General features: G+C 42.7%; 1 protein-coding gene across 5 annotated transcripts in view; it reads left to right on the top strand.

The window, feature by feature from the left end:
• Positions 1-16,888, top strand: part of SDC2 (syndecan 2) — a 122,758-nt gene that overhangs the window by 39,971 nt on the left and 65,899 nt on the right. Inside the window, exon 1 of one of the 5 annotated variants that reach the window (XM_086336016.1) lies at positions 4,112-4,560. The exons of 3 other annotated variants lie outside the window; for them this stretch is intronic. The gene's annotated coding sequence lies outside the window, so the exon portion shown is untranslated. Of the gene's footprint in view, positions 1-4,111; positions 4,561-7,989; positions 8,072-16,888 lie in introns of those variants that run through there. One more of the 5 variants, XM_086336018.1, reaches the window with a different exon arrangement.

The following is a 16,888-nucleotide window of genomic DNA, read 5'->3' on the forward strand; positions in this document are numbered from 1 at the left end:
GTGGAGGCCACAGGTCCGTCACCTCCAGCCAAGAATAGCCACTTCTTTCTCCCAGTGGGTTGTGCAAACACTACCCCAAATCACACTTAACGGCATCAAACCTGGATGAAGCAAGTTGTTCCACTTTTAGATTCAAGAGGTGAAAGCTAGGTGGGGAAGGAGGTAATTTCAGATATCACGGTGAACCACTCATCCTTTTGACTCTATTCGGTGGTGTGTTTAAAAATGAACAGAGGAAAATACATCAGAATGTTATCAGTGATTGTTTTTGGTGGTGGGCTTACGGATAATTTTTTTCTCTTATTTATAATATTCTATGTCTTTCAAATTTGCTGTGTTAGGAATGGGTTAAGTTTAAAATGAGAATAGTCAACTAAAAACAAATTCTCCCTGTAGCCATCGTCATATTCCAAAACTCCGTGAGTACAGGTGGCCGCTGTGGCCGTCAGTGGTATGATTCTGACAAAAATTAAGTGCCAAACCCAGGACCCATTTCTCTTTATGTAAATGTCATGGGGGATTTTCATCCCAGGGTTTTTGCTTGGGCCGGTTTATGTTGTGAAGAATAACCTTTGAGCAGAGGCCTGCTGTTGAGGGAGTTAGAAGCCTTCTCTTTATTCAAGGGGCGCCTACCCCAAAAGTCATCTTCTTCCCCAAATGCTTCCTGCCCTTTCCCCTTCCCTGAGATCCCTGGAATTACTGAGTAACTCTTCTTTCTTCTTGATCCCAGTGTGTATATAGTTAGATGTCCCTTGTGCCCGCTCAGCTAAGCAATGGAGATTCTGTTTTTAACTTGTCCTCTCTAAGGCAGCCCTTCTAGGTCCTTTGTCATTATTATTTTTTTTCCTCTCCCAGCTCCCTCCCGCTTATTTACATCTTTCTGATGATGAGTTGCCTGGAACTTTCTGACCTAATAGTTTAAATCACACCAGACACCAGAGATGGTGGGCTTTTTTTTTTTCGCCTCTTTTTGGTTTTGCTTTACTTTGAGGAAAAAACAGTATAGACATTAAAGGTGTTTAAACCCTATTTTCTCTGGCTTCTTAAAAAAGCATTTTTGATGGACTCCAAACATTTTAGTTCTCTGAAAAGTGTGATTGTTTTGTCTAAATGTTGGAGGTGGCAGGCCCAAGGGTCATGAAAAGTGCCATTATAATTCTTCATCAAAATTTTAGAATGATTAATAGGGAGGCTACTGGGGCATGTAGTAATGACTCATAAAAGTCAGAATATGCTATAATACTATATGTATTAAAACTGCGCTAAATATTGATTCCTTCTTTTTATATAACACTTTAGTGTCTTACAAGGTGCCTTGACCTTCTAAACAGAGATAATAAACTAAGGTATTCAGTAATAGAAATTTCCAATTGGTGGAATGCTAGTAAAGGACGTTGTAATTATATATTTGATTTTTATATTAATGTTGTTTTCTTTGAGTGATGCCACTGCAGTCTGAGCCATTGTAACAAACGTGTTGAGTGTTCCTGATTATACAGCACCACGCTCTGCATTGCAGCTGACAGCATCACTTAGTCGTTGGCCATGGGCCGTAGCTCAGACTTACAAGATGTCAGAGTTAGTGGAGACCTTGAGGTCATCCAATCCAGTGCTTCCCAGTCATTTTCACTTCATAGAACACTTTGAAAAGGTTTATACACTCACTGCAAGGAGACAAATGGCTGCTTTTGGCTGGAGGTGTGGTTCTGGGGCCTCCAGTGTGGGCTCTGTACAGATGCCCTGAGGGCCCGGGAGCATCAGAAGCCTGGCACAGCTGGGCCAGCACATGCCAGTTGGGGAACTGCGATCTAATCCAACCCTCCCATTTTACAAATGAGACATCTGTGTTTACACATCGGGACCTAGAGAGGTAAAACAGCTTGTTCAAGGTCACACAGTGAATTAGTGATGTTATAGTAGATAGAATTGGAGCATTTCCGAGTCTGAAATGGCTTCTCTTTTACATAGAGTGATCTTTTTCAGGATCGTTAAGGACCATAAAGACCTTTTACAGGGCATGTTTTCCCAAAAGGTTTATTATCTCTTTGCCCTATTATATAAAAGAGAAGTATATGCTTAAGAGTAGTAAATCATATGTATATTTCTTTTCAACAATCCAAAGAATAAAAGGTTGTTTTAAAAAAACCAGTAAAATGAAAGTTACGAAACTGGAAATGGCACAGTATATATAAAAACCACTTTAAAATATTTTATTTACACAAATCAAAAATGTACTCAGTGTTTAAAAGCTGTAAGTTTGGGAGTTGTCTTGCTTTTGAAATTCAAGAGATAAAAATACGATGGAAAAGGAGATGGAAAATGTTAATAAACACAATGAACTGCCGTCACCTCCATCCTTACATTTAAGCCCTTTAAGAATACTAAGTAGCTGTGGTTCTCTGGGGTAGTCTTATGATTCAGTTCTGGTAACTTCTGAGTTCTCCTTCTACCCCATGGTATGACTCACTGATTCTAGTATCATCATGGCTTAATCCAGACTTACATACGTCAATGTGTGTGCCAGTGAGGATGGTATTGGAACAAGGCATCTAGTTTTCGGTTCCATGACTGAACTACAAACTCTGTGTGCCAGTTTAGGACAGTTCATGGCATGCTAGAGTTGTGACATCAGATGGATCTGTTCCATCATTACCTCAAGATGTGTAAGTCTAAACCAGCATCACCTACCATTTACAGCTCTATCTTAATCTCTGTCTCCTTTTTCTCATTTATACAGTGGGGAAATCACAGTACCTGTCTGCTAAACTTTTGGCACAGGTTAAATACTTTTTATAAACGCAAAGACTCAAGAGTAACATCTGGCACATAGTAAGCCCACAATAAATGTTAGCTACTGTTATTATTTGCCACAATGATTGTCTTGGAGTAAGGGGCAGGTGAGGCCTTCAGATGTGGGTAAGAGCTATTCTACTTTGTCAGTTTCAGACTAACACCTTTTATAAAGATAGCAGTCACCTAACTGAGTTCTTGCAGCACCAGGGAGTGTGAATCTTGCCAGGTACCTCCAACAGGCTCCTTTTGAGGGAGGTTTTTGTTGGACTTTCTTCTTTGAAAGAAAGATAAAGAAAGCCTGCCTTCTGGGACGTGGAGAAAATATATTTCCCCCCATATTTAACATTAAATTCTGGTCATTATTTTGCAGACTGTCTTGGAATAAGAAGGAGAGATAAAGATTCCAGCTTTTGACTTTCCTAAGACTTGCAGCTAACCAGTATCTTCAGCATGGTACTTTCTGAGTCATGCGCTCCTCCAGACGGTGTCGGGGGAAGGGCTGGAGCTTAGAATTCAGACAAGCTGGCTTTGGCTTCTGGCCACATGTGACTGAGCACATCCCGGCTGTGCCTTCACCTTCTCTGGTAGTCCTCCAGGTGGAAGCCAACTGCTACAGGTGTACGAGCTATCAGGGATGCAGAGGAAGAGGCTAGCGAGGTGCCTGGAACGTAGCCCGTTTGCCATGAATGTGCCTTGTCTTTTCTGCGTTCATTTTGCCAGAATTGTGGTTTCATTTTTAAATTTTTTTACCTGCATCTTTGGGCAGTCTTGTGTGGTAGCCCAAGGCTGTTTCTCCCCAGTAGTCTTTCCATGATGACTTTCAGCTAATGGTTCTCAAGCTCCTCGTCCTCTGCCTTCTTCCCCCACCAACTTTTAAGCATGATACTGAGTTTCTTCAACCCCTGTAGTTTTTTCACCCAAGTTGTCAGTCCCTTCATCACAGTCTCTGGCCTCACTGTGCCTCTTGCTGTCTCACTGTCCTATCCCCTCACCCACAGGATTGCCAGATAAAATACAGGATGCTCAGTTAAAATACAATTTCGGATAAACACCTAATTTTTTTAACATGAGTATACCCCTTGCACTATGTGGGACATATTTATACTAAAAACTATTCATTATGTGAAACTCAAATTTGACTGAGCATCTCTTATTTATGACTCTGACAACCCTATGAATATCTGTTACCAGTTACACTGCTGTGGCATATTTTGGCTTTAAGAATACCAACAGGAAAAAGAGAGGCTTCCCAGGTACTCCCGAGGCCGCAATTTGACTGCCTTGAAAAGAAAATGCCTGACAGTTAAGAGGAGAATCTGACAGTTGGTAGGAAGCTCTGTGATGTCAGGGCAGGAGATACATATCCGCTTTGATTCAGGAGATTGACATGATATTAAAAAAATGGTCATTTAGCAGTTCAGCGTTACATTAGGCAGTTTTATGAAACGTAGAAATGGCTTTTTCATGCAGCTCAAAGGCATGATGTTGAAATGGAAAACCCAAACAGGAATGATTTGTGTTCATCAACTGTGAACACTTAAGGAAATCTCCACGGGGAATACCGAGTCATCAGATAACATGGACTTACTCTACAAAGAATCTAATTTATGGGTGAGAAATTTGAAAACAGAATGGCTTGCGCCAACTTTTCTTTTTCTTCTTTTTGTTTCTTCCCTTTCACTTCTCTCCTGAAAGACAGAACTAGAGTTGCCGCAGCTATGGATAAGAAAATCATGTGAAGGTTGGTTACGGCCTGAATGCTCCAAGGTAGGGGTTTCACTGGTAGCTCTGTGATACGTTGAGTATCCTCTGGGTGTGGGTGGTCATCATATTTCCTGTGTGTGCCTGGCGGGGCTGTAGGTGCCAGGGCTGCAGCAGCAAGTGACCTAGGCCCAGTTCCAGCTTCATGGAGCTTGTGCTCCGTCAGTGGGCGCACCTTGAGAAACACAAAGATGTGCCAGGTTGGGAGGAAATCCTGGTCTCCGGGAGCCGATTAGGATTGGTTCCTGTGTGCTTTTCCTCTGTTCAGTTAGAGACAGGGTGCGTCGTTGGCCAGAGCACTGGAAACCTGTCTGGGCATTGTTGTTCGGAAAGCTCATCAAGCCTCAGGTCCCTCATTGGGGAATTTTACACCAGAATCTTCAGTCCAACCTGACAGTGGCAGACTGTAATAAAATAGCTAGTCAACCAGCCAGTCAGTCTGTCTTCACAAAATAACAAAGGTATCGTCCATGTTATGTCAGATAGCATGCCTGCTAACATTGGCGCATTAGCGGCACCTTCATAGACGTCTACTGTTATGAAAAATGGCGGAACTTGGGTCATTCTAATGACATTATGATAAATTTGAGGGGACTGAAAAGATCGTACTGTGATAGTTAGGTGTTTCTTCCTTACCAGGAGAGTTTAGAAATGGTGCAGAGTAAGAGAGAAGACTGGTGGTTCTGGAAGTTCTCAATTTTTTTTTTAAGATAAGAGAAAAAGCCTGATTTTAAATCCCTTGGAATCTGAACTCTTGCCTGTATTCCAGAAGCTTCTTGGGCTGCTTGAGATCCCCAGCCTGAAGTTTTTACAGGACCTCACAGTGTCCAGATATTTCAGAGTTGTCACAAAGTTCTCCATAAATTCTGGAAGCAATATACTTAAGGAATAAACGCATGCAGTGGAGTACTCTAAGGCTCCTTTCTCTGTGACAGTAATGAGGTGGTTATCAAAAAGACTGCCTAGAAATCAGTGGTTTTAGGTGTTCAGGGAAGTCAATCTAATAACTTTTCTTCTGAAAGATTTTTGCTTTGGGATATTTTGTTTATTTTGTACTGGTTTCAAATGCTATTTTAATGAGCCTAGTATTTTGTAGTGGGCCTATAACCTAGCCATGAATTTTAAGGATAATTTAGAGGGAAAAAGTTCATTCTTCTATTCCTTAAGGGCTAATATACTTAAAAATATCTGTCAGCTTTGTCTTTAAAATCTTTTTATTTACAGTGACCCCTGACTTCAAGCCTAATTGGTTTCCGAACGTTTAGTCTTGAGGCCTGGCCATAACACAAACTCTAGTTTCCTGTAGGCTGTGTTGAATGTAAAGTTTATGTGATATATTGGGCTTCCCTTTCTGGAAATCTGCTTTATAGTGTTAAAAATAACAAAATGGATATGAAAATATATCAGAAAACATTGTCCTTTTTAAGAGACAAATGTTTATTAAATATTTTAGATGAAAGATAGTAAAAAAAAAAAAAAAAGCTTTGCTGCAAATAAATGTTACTGCTTAGGTTGGATTGATTGAAGTTGTTCGTTCAGTTTCCCTTAAGCAAATATAGGTATTTTTGCTACTGCTTTTAGTCCCTTAAAATTGTGTTATATAATGGAATGGTCTGCCTCAGATTCTCTTGTGCATGAAGATTGATAGCAATGCCACTAAGTTTCTTAATTGCTGAAAACTGAAGGAGGGGCAGTTGCCACAGCAACTTTTGTAGCCACCCATGCCCTGATATTTCAGAAGGATCTTCTTTGCTGAGCTGTGAATGAAATATTAAGAATTCATTCAAGTCTTCAGAATGAGCAATTGCTGGAGAAGAAATTCATTTGCCCTAAGTACAGTCAGAGCAGACAGCTAGCTGGATGTGTGCTGTCCCCAGGAGCATCAGCCATGCGAGTTCACTGACTGAGGTGTTGACTTGCGGGGGTCTGATTGCCATCAGTTTTGTTATCCCTGTGAGGATCTTATAAGAGGAGAGGTAGTTGCAAATTGAGCTGTCTTTGGGGTTTGTTGCCTGGCCATTATTAGGATGTTCTCCTTTAATCTATGTGTGTTTGTGTCTCAAAAAAGTGAGCAAAACCAAAGGTTTGGCTAAGAGAACAAATTTATGCTGTAATCATTTGTTGGTTTTTCTTTTCAATAAGAAAACAAAGCAGGGCTTGGCATTACTTGTAAATAACCAGCACTGACCATAGAATTTCATGTTGGAGTTCTTTCAGAAGTGACATTAAAGGAAGATCTTTTATCTCCCATGTTTCAAAGATGAAACACATCTAAGTGTGAATGAGATGATATTAAAGTATTTTCTTCAAACATCTTGGGTACTTCTTGCTTTCTTACAGATCATCTCATTTGGTTTTGTGCTTTGTAGAGTTGCATACATGGTAAATTACTTAAGAATGTGTGGATGTGTTGACTCTCACTTTCTGGTTGAATTTTTGTTTTTAAAAAATTACTGAATTATGTTAAGAAAGGAAGAAAACCAATCATCTTGCATGATGCTCATGGTCAAGGAAACATCAATCTATAAATCAACATGTATTAAGTGTGGTAGTTATTTGCTTAGCACCAGACCACAGGGATTAAAGGAAAACATGAGGAATGACCTCCACTCTCCTTAAAGTCTCTTGATCACTTATTAGTGATTAAAAAGCAATAAGACATGAGTTTAATGAGTTTTTCACTACCAGTGCATTCTACTCTCATTTTTTTCGTTCATCCTGTTTGCTTGTGTTAGATAACATTTCTGGTCTTCTTAGTCTTGTGGGTTACTCTCCTCCTCAGGTTTTCCAGTTTTCTAAGGTGTCCTTTTTGGATCAAGGTCTATTTTAACAGTTTCCTATCCTTTGGGAGGGCTTCCCGGGTAGCTCAACTGGTAAAGAATCCACCTGCAATGCTGGAGACCTCAGTTCAATTGCTGTGTCGGGAAGTTCCCCTGGAGAAGGGGTAGGCTACCCACTCCAGTATTCTTGGGCTTCCCTGGTAGCTCAACAGGTAATGAATCCACCTGCAATGCGGGAGACCTGGGTTCAGTCCCTGGGTGGGGAAGATTCCCTGGAGGAGAGCATGGCAACCTATTCTGGTATTCGTGCCTGGAGAATCCCCATGGACAGAGGAGCCTGGTGGGCTACAGTTCATGGGGTGGCAAAGTTCCAGACACGACTGATTGACTGAGCACAGCAGCATAGCACCCTCTGGGACGTCATATGAGAGGAACAAACAAAAGCAGTTAGGACTAATTAACATGGTTGGGAAAATAGGGCCATATTGACAGGAAGAGTTCCAGAAGAAATGCTTCTAAAACAAGTCATTATATTTAGCTTCATGGAGATAATTCGATCAGGCTTCCAGGAAGTGCCAAGGAGTAGGAAGAAAAGTGTCATGTTCGTTATGAACAGCATCTCTATCTACGTGTGTCTGATGTCTGTTTAGAATCTCAAGATGGTGGAGGAAGGAAACGGGAAGCCCCTCCAGATGCAGCGGTGAGTGCCTTGACGACTCAGAAGTCTGTCGCTCTCGGTAGGTCCCCGGTGCTCCTGCCTGCCTTGGAGGTCACCCTTGTGGAGACAGTGGCTACCCAGAACACCCCCCCAGCCACACACACACACACACACACAGCTTTATTTAAACTTCTGTGGTTTGTGGAAGTCAGGATTTGAAAAGCTTTATCAATTGTTTATTCATTCTGTAGTGGCTTTCTCTTTGCAGATGAAGAGGCTACCCTCTTGGCCTTTGTGAAAATAGGTTTTCCTCCTGTCCTGAAACAGAAGCTTTAAAATATAAACTGATAAAGGCAAGGCGTTTTACCAGGAAAATCTCAGTTCACACAGGCCCAGTGAGTTATTAAGTCCCGTACTCTCCTTGAGTGTAGGGCATAGAAGAGAGCCTTGGGAAGCATTTTCTTACATTTTTGTTAATTGCAAGTTCATCTCTGTTTCTCTGAAAAGTGAAAGTGAAAGTTGCTCAGTCATGTCCAATTCTTTGTGACCCCATGGGCTATACAGTCCATGGAATTCTCCAGCAGAATACCAGATTGGGTAGCCTTTCCCTTCTCTGGGGGATCTTCCCAACCCAGGGGTTGAACCCAGGTCTCCCACATTGCAGGCAGATTCTTTACCAGCTAAGCCACCAGGGAAGCCCTTAAGAAAGAAACTTAAAACTCACACTTGAGGAGACTGTGTTCCAGTCTCTGAGGTACTTTGATTCAAAAGGTATTTATTATAGAAAAAAAGCACATATGTACAATGGGTTATTACTCAGTTTTAAATAGAGGAAATTCTGCGACCTGCTCCATGGATGAACTTTGATGAGATTATGCTGAGTGGAATAAGCCAGTCGCGAAAGACAAGTGTTAAGTCTTGTAGGATTCCACTTTCATTTATGCGCGGCACCTAGAGCAGCCAGATTCCTGGACACAGAAAGAAGATAGAAGGGTGGTGGCCCAGCGACTGAGGGCAGGAGGAATGGGGATTAGTTTAATGGGTACAGAGTTTCAGTTTTGCAAGATGAAGAGCATGGATGGTCGTGATGGGTGTAGAACGTAGTGAATGTAAACACTCCCGAACTGTACAGTTGAGAATGGCTAACGCGGTATATTTTATGTTCTGCATATTTTCCTATGATTTTTAAAGATATTTATTGAACATCTGGTTTTTGGGTGCTCATTAGACTCCAGTGACTGCACAAGTGTCCCCAGGTTTAGGGGAGCTTTACAGGTCAGTGGGAGGTGAGGGTGTGATTGATGGCTGCTGGACTGGGCGGTGCACTTACATCACGGTAAAGGATGCTTTGGCCCTAAACTCAGGTGAACCTGCACTGAGCCATGAGAAAGGACCATGTGAAATGGGCTTCACACGGACAAGGGCTTCACGAGGACATCACAGAGAAGCCTGTTTCTGCCTGGCTTCGCCTCCCAAAACGTGGTGTGGCTTGTCGCTGTGTCCCCAGAGCCCATGCCTTAAGGATCACCAGTTTTCCCCTTTAACTGGTTTGCTTTCTGCTCCATTCCGAAATCCAGCTCTGCCCTTCCTCCTTGGCCTCCGTTTTTGAATCACCTGTTTGGTGTGTGAGGATCTCCAATTTTACAGCCCATATCATTTTCCTCCTTTGGACTGTCCATTCAGGGAGGACATGGGCTCTGTAGCCCTCTGACCTTGGCAGCACCCAGTGCAGTAAAATGCACTTAATGAGTGTTTTGGATGAGGATGAGCCTCTGAAGTTGGAAGCTGACGTTGTTGATGCCTATTTAATTGAGGGTTATTAATGCCTCTTTAACAGTGAGGGATGGTTTTTCTTCCATTTCTACCAGAGATCAACAAGCTGTCAGGTTTTTCCAGTGGTCCCATAGGGTCGCAGAGTCGGACACCATGGAAACGACTTAGCACGCACGTGGGCTGAGCATATGTCCTGGGTTTTCATACCTGATTTTCTGGCTTAATTATTAATAGCTCCCCTCTTTCCCTCTCCAAAGTGCCCTGGTTGAACGATAAATTTTATTGCTACTGTGGTTAAAAGGGAGGAACTTGTGGAGAAAATCAGTTATTAAGGAAAAATGGGGAGCGGAGGAAGGCAACTTGAAGCTGCTACATATTCAGGAGGTGAGGAATTTGAGAAATAGCTGCAGAGTCTGGCGTGTTAGGGGTTCTTTGGATGGAAAAAATGTATTTGACTCTTAAATTATAAGCATGCTAGTTAAATTATAAAGCATATGCTAGTCTGATATGTTAGAATTTGAAAGTCTTGAGGGCTGTATGGGATCAAAGGAGGATTTATTTTAATTAGTCACATTATAGAATCCTTTAGTGCAGGTTAACAGGCTGATATGTTTACTTAGAGCTTCAAACATTTTTATGGCTAATGGCAAAAGAGTTCAATATAAGGTACAGATGTGTGTATGTGTCTTGCATTTGTTTCTTTAACTATGAAAATGACTTTCAGTTTGGTAAAATTCTGTTTTTTATGTGCGTATGTATTTAACTTAGATAATTGTATACTGAATATTCGTTATTGATTGACCCTCAGTTCAGTTCAGTCGCTCAGTCGTGTCTGACTCTTTGCGACCCCATGAATCACAGCACGCCAGGCCTCCCTGTCCATCACCAACTCCCAGAGTTCACTCAAACTCATATCCATCGAGTTGGTGATGCCATCCAGCCATCTCATCCTCTGTCGTCCCCTTCTCCTCCTGCCCCCAATCCTTCCCAGAATCAGAGTCTTTTCCAATGAGTCAACTCTTCTCATGAGGTGGCCAAAGTACTGGAGTTTCAGTTTTAGCATCATTCCTTCCAAAGAAATCCCAGGGCTGATCTCCTTCAGAATGGACTGGTTGGATCTCCTTGCAGTCCAAGGGACTCTCAAGAGTCTTCTCCAACACCACAGTGCAAAAGCATCGATTCTTTAGCGCTCAGCTTTCTTCACAGTCCAGCTCTCACATCCATACATGACCACAGGAAAAACCATAGCCTTGACTAGACGAACCTTTGTTGGCAAAGTAATGTCTCTGCTTTTGAATATGCTATCTAGGTTGGTCATAACTTTTCTTCCAAGGAGTAAGGGTTTTTTAATTTCATGGCTGCAATCACCATCTACAGTGATTTTGGAGCCCCCAAAAATAAAGTCTGACACTGTTTCCACTGTTTCCCCATCTATTTCCCATAAAGTGATGGGAACCAGATGCCATGATGTTAGTTTTCTGAATGTTGAGCTTTAAGCCAACTTTTTCACTCTCCTCTTTCACTTTCATCAAGAGGCTTTTGAGTTCCTCTTCACTTTCTGCCATAAGGGTGGTGTCATCTGCATATCTGAGGTTATTGATATTTCTCCCGGCAATCTTGATTGACCCTAGCTATTTAAAAAAGCCAAGATGATAAAGAAGGAAACTAGGTAGGACCATAGTAATATCTTTATAATTATTGAGGGAGCATCATGTAATCTCAAGAAAATAAGTGTTTTTTTTAATCGAATATCATTTAGGATTTTTTTATGTTGCAGTTTTTAATTTAAACAAATTTGAGCTGACTTTCTGTTAAGGAGGTGTCTTTGTTTATTAAACAGAAAGACTAACTGTAAGGTGCTTTCAGGATTGGTTTTCTAGTAGCCCAACAATTTTAGCATCATCTTGTTTATTTCCATTTTTCCACTCTGGCATCTACTTCTGCTTGAGCCTAGAGCTCCCCTTGCTGTGGACAGTCATATTATTTGAGGGTTTTTTTTTTTTTTTTGAGACAATGTATACTTTAAAATATATTTTAAAACTTTTCAAAACCTACCCAGTAATATTGCCTTACATTTTGAAAAGCTTTATAATTTTATAAAGGACGTTCACATCCATGTGTTGGAATGGCACTTTTACTGGGTGGGGAAATTATCATTTGCATTATATTTTGCATATGATGAAACAGAGTGTGAGTTACTTACTCAAGGTGTTCTAGCTGAAGAAATGAACTTGAACCCAGGTTTCCTGACTTTGTGTCCTTTGCTCTGCCAGAAGGCTCCCTCTCATTTCTTCTTGTCTAGTGTATTGCCAAACATAGTTTTCCCCCAAATTTCTTTGGGGACTTACTTTGAGGTTGGGCCACACTATTGTTAGGAAAGAAAGAACCTGCGGGCCTTTGGACTGATGGGACATGGTTTACCTATCAGCAAAGTGACTTGACGGATGTAGTCATCCCTGTCCTACGGGTGTACCCAGGAGAAGTCAAGGAACGTCAGTTCAATTATCCTTTCAACAACTCTGCCTTAATTGCCCGTCCCTTCCGATCATAAGGGTTTTTGCTGACTGTCCTCTCAATCCTAACCTCAAAACCTGAGTGAACTGCTGCTGCTGTTTTCTCTATTTATTCTGGTCATCGCTGCCTCTCTCCTGAGCCCCTCTAGTACCTTGACTTTCTGTCATAGCACTTACCACACACTGCTTTGCGCTCTAGCTATTTGTCTTTATTATATCCCTTCCTACAAGACTGTGCTGAGTCCTCAAGGGCAATAACCATTTCTCGTTCATCTTGGTGTCCCCTCCACCCTTAGCACGATGTCACATATCTGGGAAGCTTTGCAGTTAATTTTTTTGAATAAATGAGTGGATTTAGGAATGGTTATTCCCACTCATGGGCTTCCCCAGTGGCTCAGGGATAAAGAATCTTCCTGTAATGCAGGATACACAGGTTCCGTCCCTGGGTCAGGAAGATCCCCTGGAGGAGGGCATAGCAACCCACTCCTGTATTGTTGCCTGGAGTATCCCATGGACAGAGGAGCCTGGCAGGCTACAGTCCATGGGGTCGCAGAGAGTCAGACACAACTGAAATGACTTAGCACTCTTGCACACATGCCTACTCATAAGATTTGAGGATTGAAGCTTTTTGAAACACATGCATATTCTAGGGCAGTTTATTATTGGTATAATTATCACCCGAATTGTGCATAACTTTAAAAAGTAATTGTATATTTTTATACAACAGGTTATCATGTGGAGTTTTAAGCCTGCACTACTTTTTATGGGCCTGTTTAATTAAATGGCACAGGGGTTTTTGAGACGCTGCTGGGAGGAGGGGGAGGGGCAGAGTTGAAGTCTTTTCCAGAAGCTCAGTGAGCTGGCTCTTCGCACTGTCGGTATATCCTGTTAGGCTAAGCCCTGGCACAGCTGTCTCCACCTGACTAGCTTTGCTCTAGTAGCTGGCATCCATTGCATTAGCTGAGAGAGCAGGTTTAAAGACTTTAACTCTTCTCTGCCTGGGCTCTGTTTCAGAAATATTTTGGAGGCATTTCAGAAAGTAGAAACTCAACAGACAGGATTTTAGTGGTTTTGAGAGTTCTTTCTTTTAATGTTTACATATTTACATTCATTCCATGTTCTTCCAATTCTGTAGAACCAGGACTGGGCTAATCACTAGTATCTTAAGGACTAAGTGTTGGTCGCTCAGTTGTGTCCGACTCTTTGCGACCCCATGCACTGTAGCCCACCAGGCTCCTCTGTCCATTGGATTCTCCGGGCAAGAATCCTGGAGCGGGTTGCTATTTCCTCCTTCAGGGGATCTTCCTGACCCAGGGGTGAAACCGAGGTCTCCACATTGCAGGCAGATTCTTTACTGTCTGAGCCACCAGGGAAGCCCATTTTAAGGACTAGGTAGTTCAGATGTGTGAAGTTAGAAAAATTCACTTTGAGAGAGATCAGAATAGATCAGTCCATGTTGGGGAAGGAAGGGCTTTGAGGTAGACCTCTTGAAATAGGTAACATTTAAGTAGGTAGAGAATATTCTCATGTAGAGATAAGAAACAGAACAGTCTTAGGTGAGAATGAACACGTAAATTAATATTAGGAAGGAGACAGGCAAGGAGAATCTCACCCAGGCTTCAGTGAAAGATGATTTGTGAGCAACGGTTCACGAACTGCAGGTGCATGAGAAATGTCCACGAGCTCTGTAAGCACGCACATTCCTGCACCGTACTCTGAAATTCGGTCAGTTCACGCACATTCCTGCACCGTACTCTGAAATTCGGTCAGTTCACGCACATTCCTGCACCGTACTCTGAAATTCGGTCAGTTCAGCGTGTTCTGAGGTTTGGGGTGTGGCCTGGGCATCTGCATTTCTGACAAACATCCTGCTGACCATGAACTCCCCAGAGTGCTGGGACCCCCTGCTTTGTGGAGTAAACAGGATACCCTGACAGGGTAGCAGGGATGACATTTTGGCATCCCTTCCGTTTTTGGATGGGGTTTTGTGACTTAAGGTGGGGAGACCAGAGCTCTGGCTGGAGGAGCAGTTCTGGGGCTGCTGAGTTATCCTGGTGAGGTGGTACAAGCTGTGAGGGGACAGGGAGAGGGGAAGATCAGCAATTAAAGGGCAGAACTTTTCCTACAAAGAAAGTATTAGCTGAAGAAGGAGTTTGCCCTTCTGTAGACTGCTCAGAAATTGCAGAGGAATTTTCCACTTACGTGATCTATTGCATTTTTTAGAAAGGGAACCCTTTACATCTACCCCTGGAAGGGCCCAACCGTGGTCCCTCACAGCATCCAAAATAACCTGAGGTCAGAGACTTTTCCAGTTTGACTAGGAGTCCATGAATCCTGGATGGAACCTAAGGATTTCATGAATCAACTGCCAGAAACTGTAGAATTTTGTGTGGACACACCAGTTTCAGAGTGTGGTGAGGGTCCACAGTCTTTCTTACGTTCTCAGAGGAGCCCTTACTAGCATTTCAGTTCAGTTCAGTCGCTCAGTCGTGTCCGACCCTTTGCGACCCCATGAATCGCAGCACGCCAGGCCTCCCTGTCCATCACCAACTCCCGGAGTCCACCCAAACTCCTGTCCATTGAGTCGGTGATGCCATCCAGCCATCTCATCCTCTGTCGTCCCCTTCTCCTCCTGCCCCCAATCCCTCCCAGCATCAGGGTCTTTTCCAATAAGTCAACTCTTCACAGAGGTGGCCAAAGTATTGGAGTTTCAGCTTCAGCATCAGTCCTTCCAATGAACACCCAGGACTGATCTCCTTTAGGATGGACTGGTTGGATCTCCTTGCAGTGCAAGGGACTCTCAAGAGTCTTCTCCAACACCACAGTTCAAAAGCATCAATTCTTTGGTGCTCAGCTTTCTTCACAGTCCAATTCTCACATCCATACATGAGCACTGGAGAAACCATAGCCTTGACTAGATGGACCTTTGCTGGCAAAGTAATGTCTCTGCTTTTGAATATGCTATCTAGTTTGGTCATAACTTCCCTTCCAAGGAGTAAGCATCTTTTAATTTCATGGCTGCAATCACCATCTGCAGTGATTTTGGAGCCCAGAAAAATAAAATCAGCCACTGTTTCCACTGTTTCCCCATCTATTTCCCATGAAGTGATGGGAGCAGATGCCATGATCTTAGGTTCATTTAGGGTAAGCTGATTTGGTAGAAGGAAATGGCAACCCACTCCAGTATTCTTGCCTGGAGAATCCTATGGACAGAGGAGCCTGGCAGGCTACAGTCCACGGGGTCACAAAGAGTTGGACATGACTGAGCAACACACGCGATGACATGAATTTAGTCTTTGGGCTTCCCAGGTGGCACTAGTGGTAAAGAACCTGCCTGCCAAAGCAAGAGACATTAGAGACATGGCTTTGATCCCTGCATCAGGAAGATCCCCTAGAGGAGGGCATGGCAAGCCACTCCAGTATTCTTGCCTGGGGAATTCCTTGGATAAAGGAGCCTGTGGGGCTACGGTTCATAGGATTGCAAAGAGTTGGCCACAACTGAAGCAACTTAGCATAGCATAGCATAGCACAGCAATTTAGCACTTGACTGATTGGCTGGCCTGCTGTCTCTCTCTTCTCTGTTTTAAAAACCTGAAACAAATTCCTGTTAGTGAAAAAATTAGCCAATTAAAGAACACAGAAAGCTCCAGTTAATAGAATGCAGTGATGGAGGAGACATGGACTTCCCTACAGAAGACCCTCTCTTTCTTTTGTGTGATGGGAATGCCATCCTCATAGTAAACTGGAGGAAAAACGAAATGCGGAAAATTTTGTAGAACGTACGATGGAGTTTTCTGTTCCTCAGTGGTCTCAGCTAAAAGTACAAAGAAAGGGAGGTGAGTTATTAGTTATTGCTATCAAGTTTGGAGCTGAGGAAAAAGGCTGGTGTGTGAAACAGGACTATGTGTGAATGGATTTCTCAAGTGTTTCATTAAAGATTTGTCAGAATGGTTAGTCCTCTATCTATCTAGAGTCCCCCACCTCTGATTCCTTATGTGGAATTACAAAATGCTTTTGGGAAGAGGGCTTGCACACGCCTTTTGTTTGAATTTCCATATATTGATTAATGGGCCCAGCCGTGCATCCTGCCGTGAATTCCCTCTGTTGATGGGAGCCCTCAAAAAGAGCAGAGCTCTTCTGAACCAGCACTTTCCACACAGACCACAGGCTGCTATATTGGGTGTGACCATTTTTTAAAAAGCCGCTGTGCTAGAATGAAAACGGACCATTTCTAAATGGCCTATTGATTCACAAAACCTTTTTGTGTGAGGTTGAATGGTCTCATATCCGAGTTGAGTGGAAAGTGCGGGCTATTTTCAATTTATTATTGTGTCTCAAAGGTTTGAGTTGATGGCGTTTAGGTAGTGATGTACCGTCCCCCGCCCCCCGCCAACCCCCTGTTGAAAGTTCCACTCACATCCGATACCTCGGACGTACATATGAAAATCTGGTTCAGTGGCTTATCCTATAAAAGTCTCCCACAGCCACACTTACAGTGTGAGTCACAGTTGGTAAATATGGATCCAGGAGGCCTAATTATGACTCAGGCTCACTCATAAACTTGGGGACCACCTCCCCACCAACGCTTTCCACCATTATTTAGAGAAGAA

Source organism: Bos grunniens, chromosome 14, assembly GCF_055505025.1.
Source record: "Bos grunniens cultivar Pamir isolate PY7600 chromosome 14, Bosgru_T2T1.0, whole genome shotgun sequence".
In the NCBI taxonomy this organism is placed as follows: domain Eukaryota; kingdom Metazoa; phylum Chordata; class Mammalia; order Artiodactyla; family Bovidae; genus Bos; species Bos grunniens.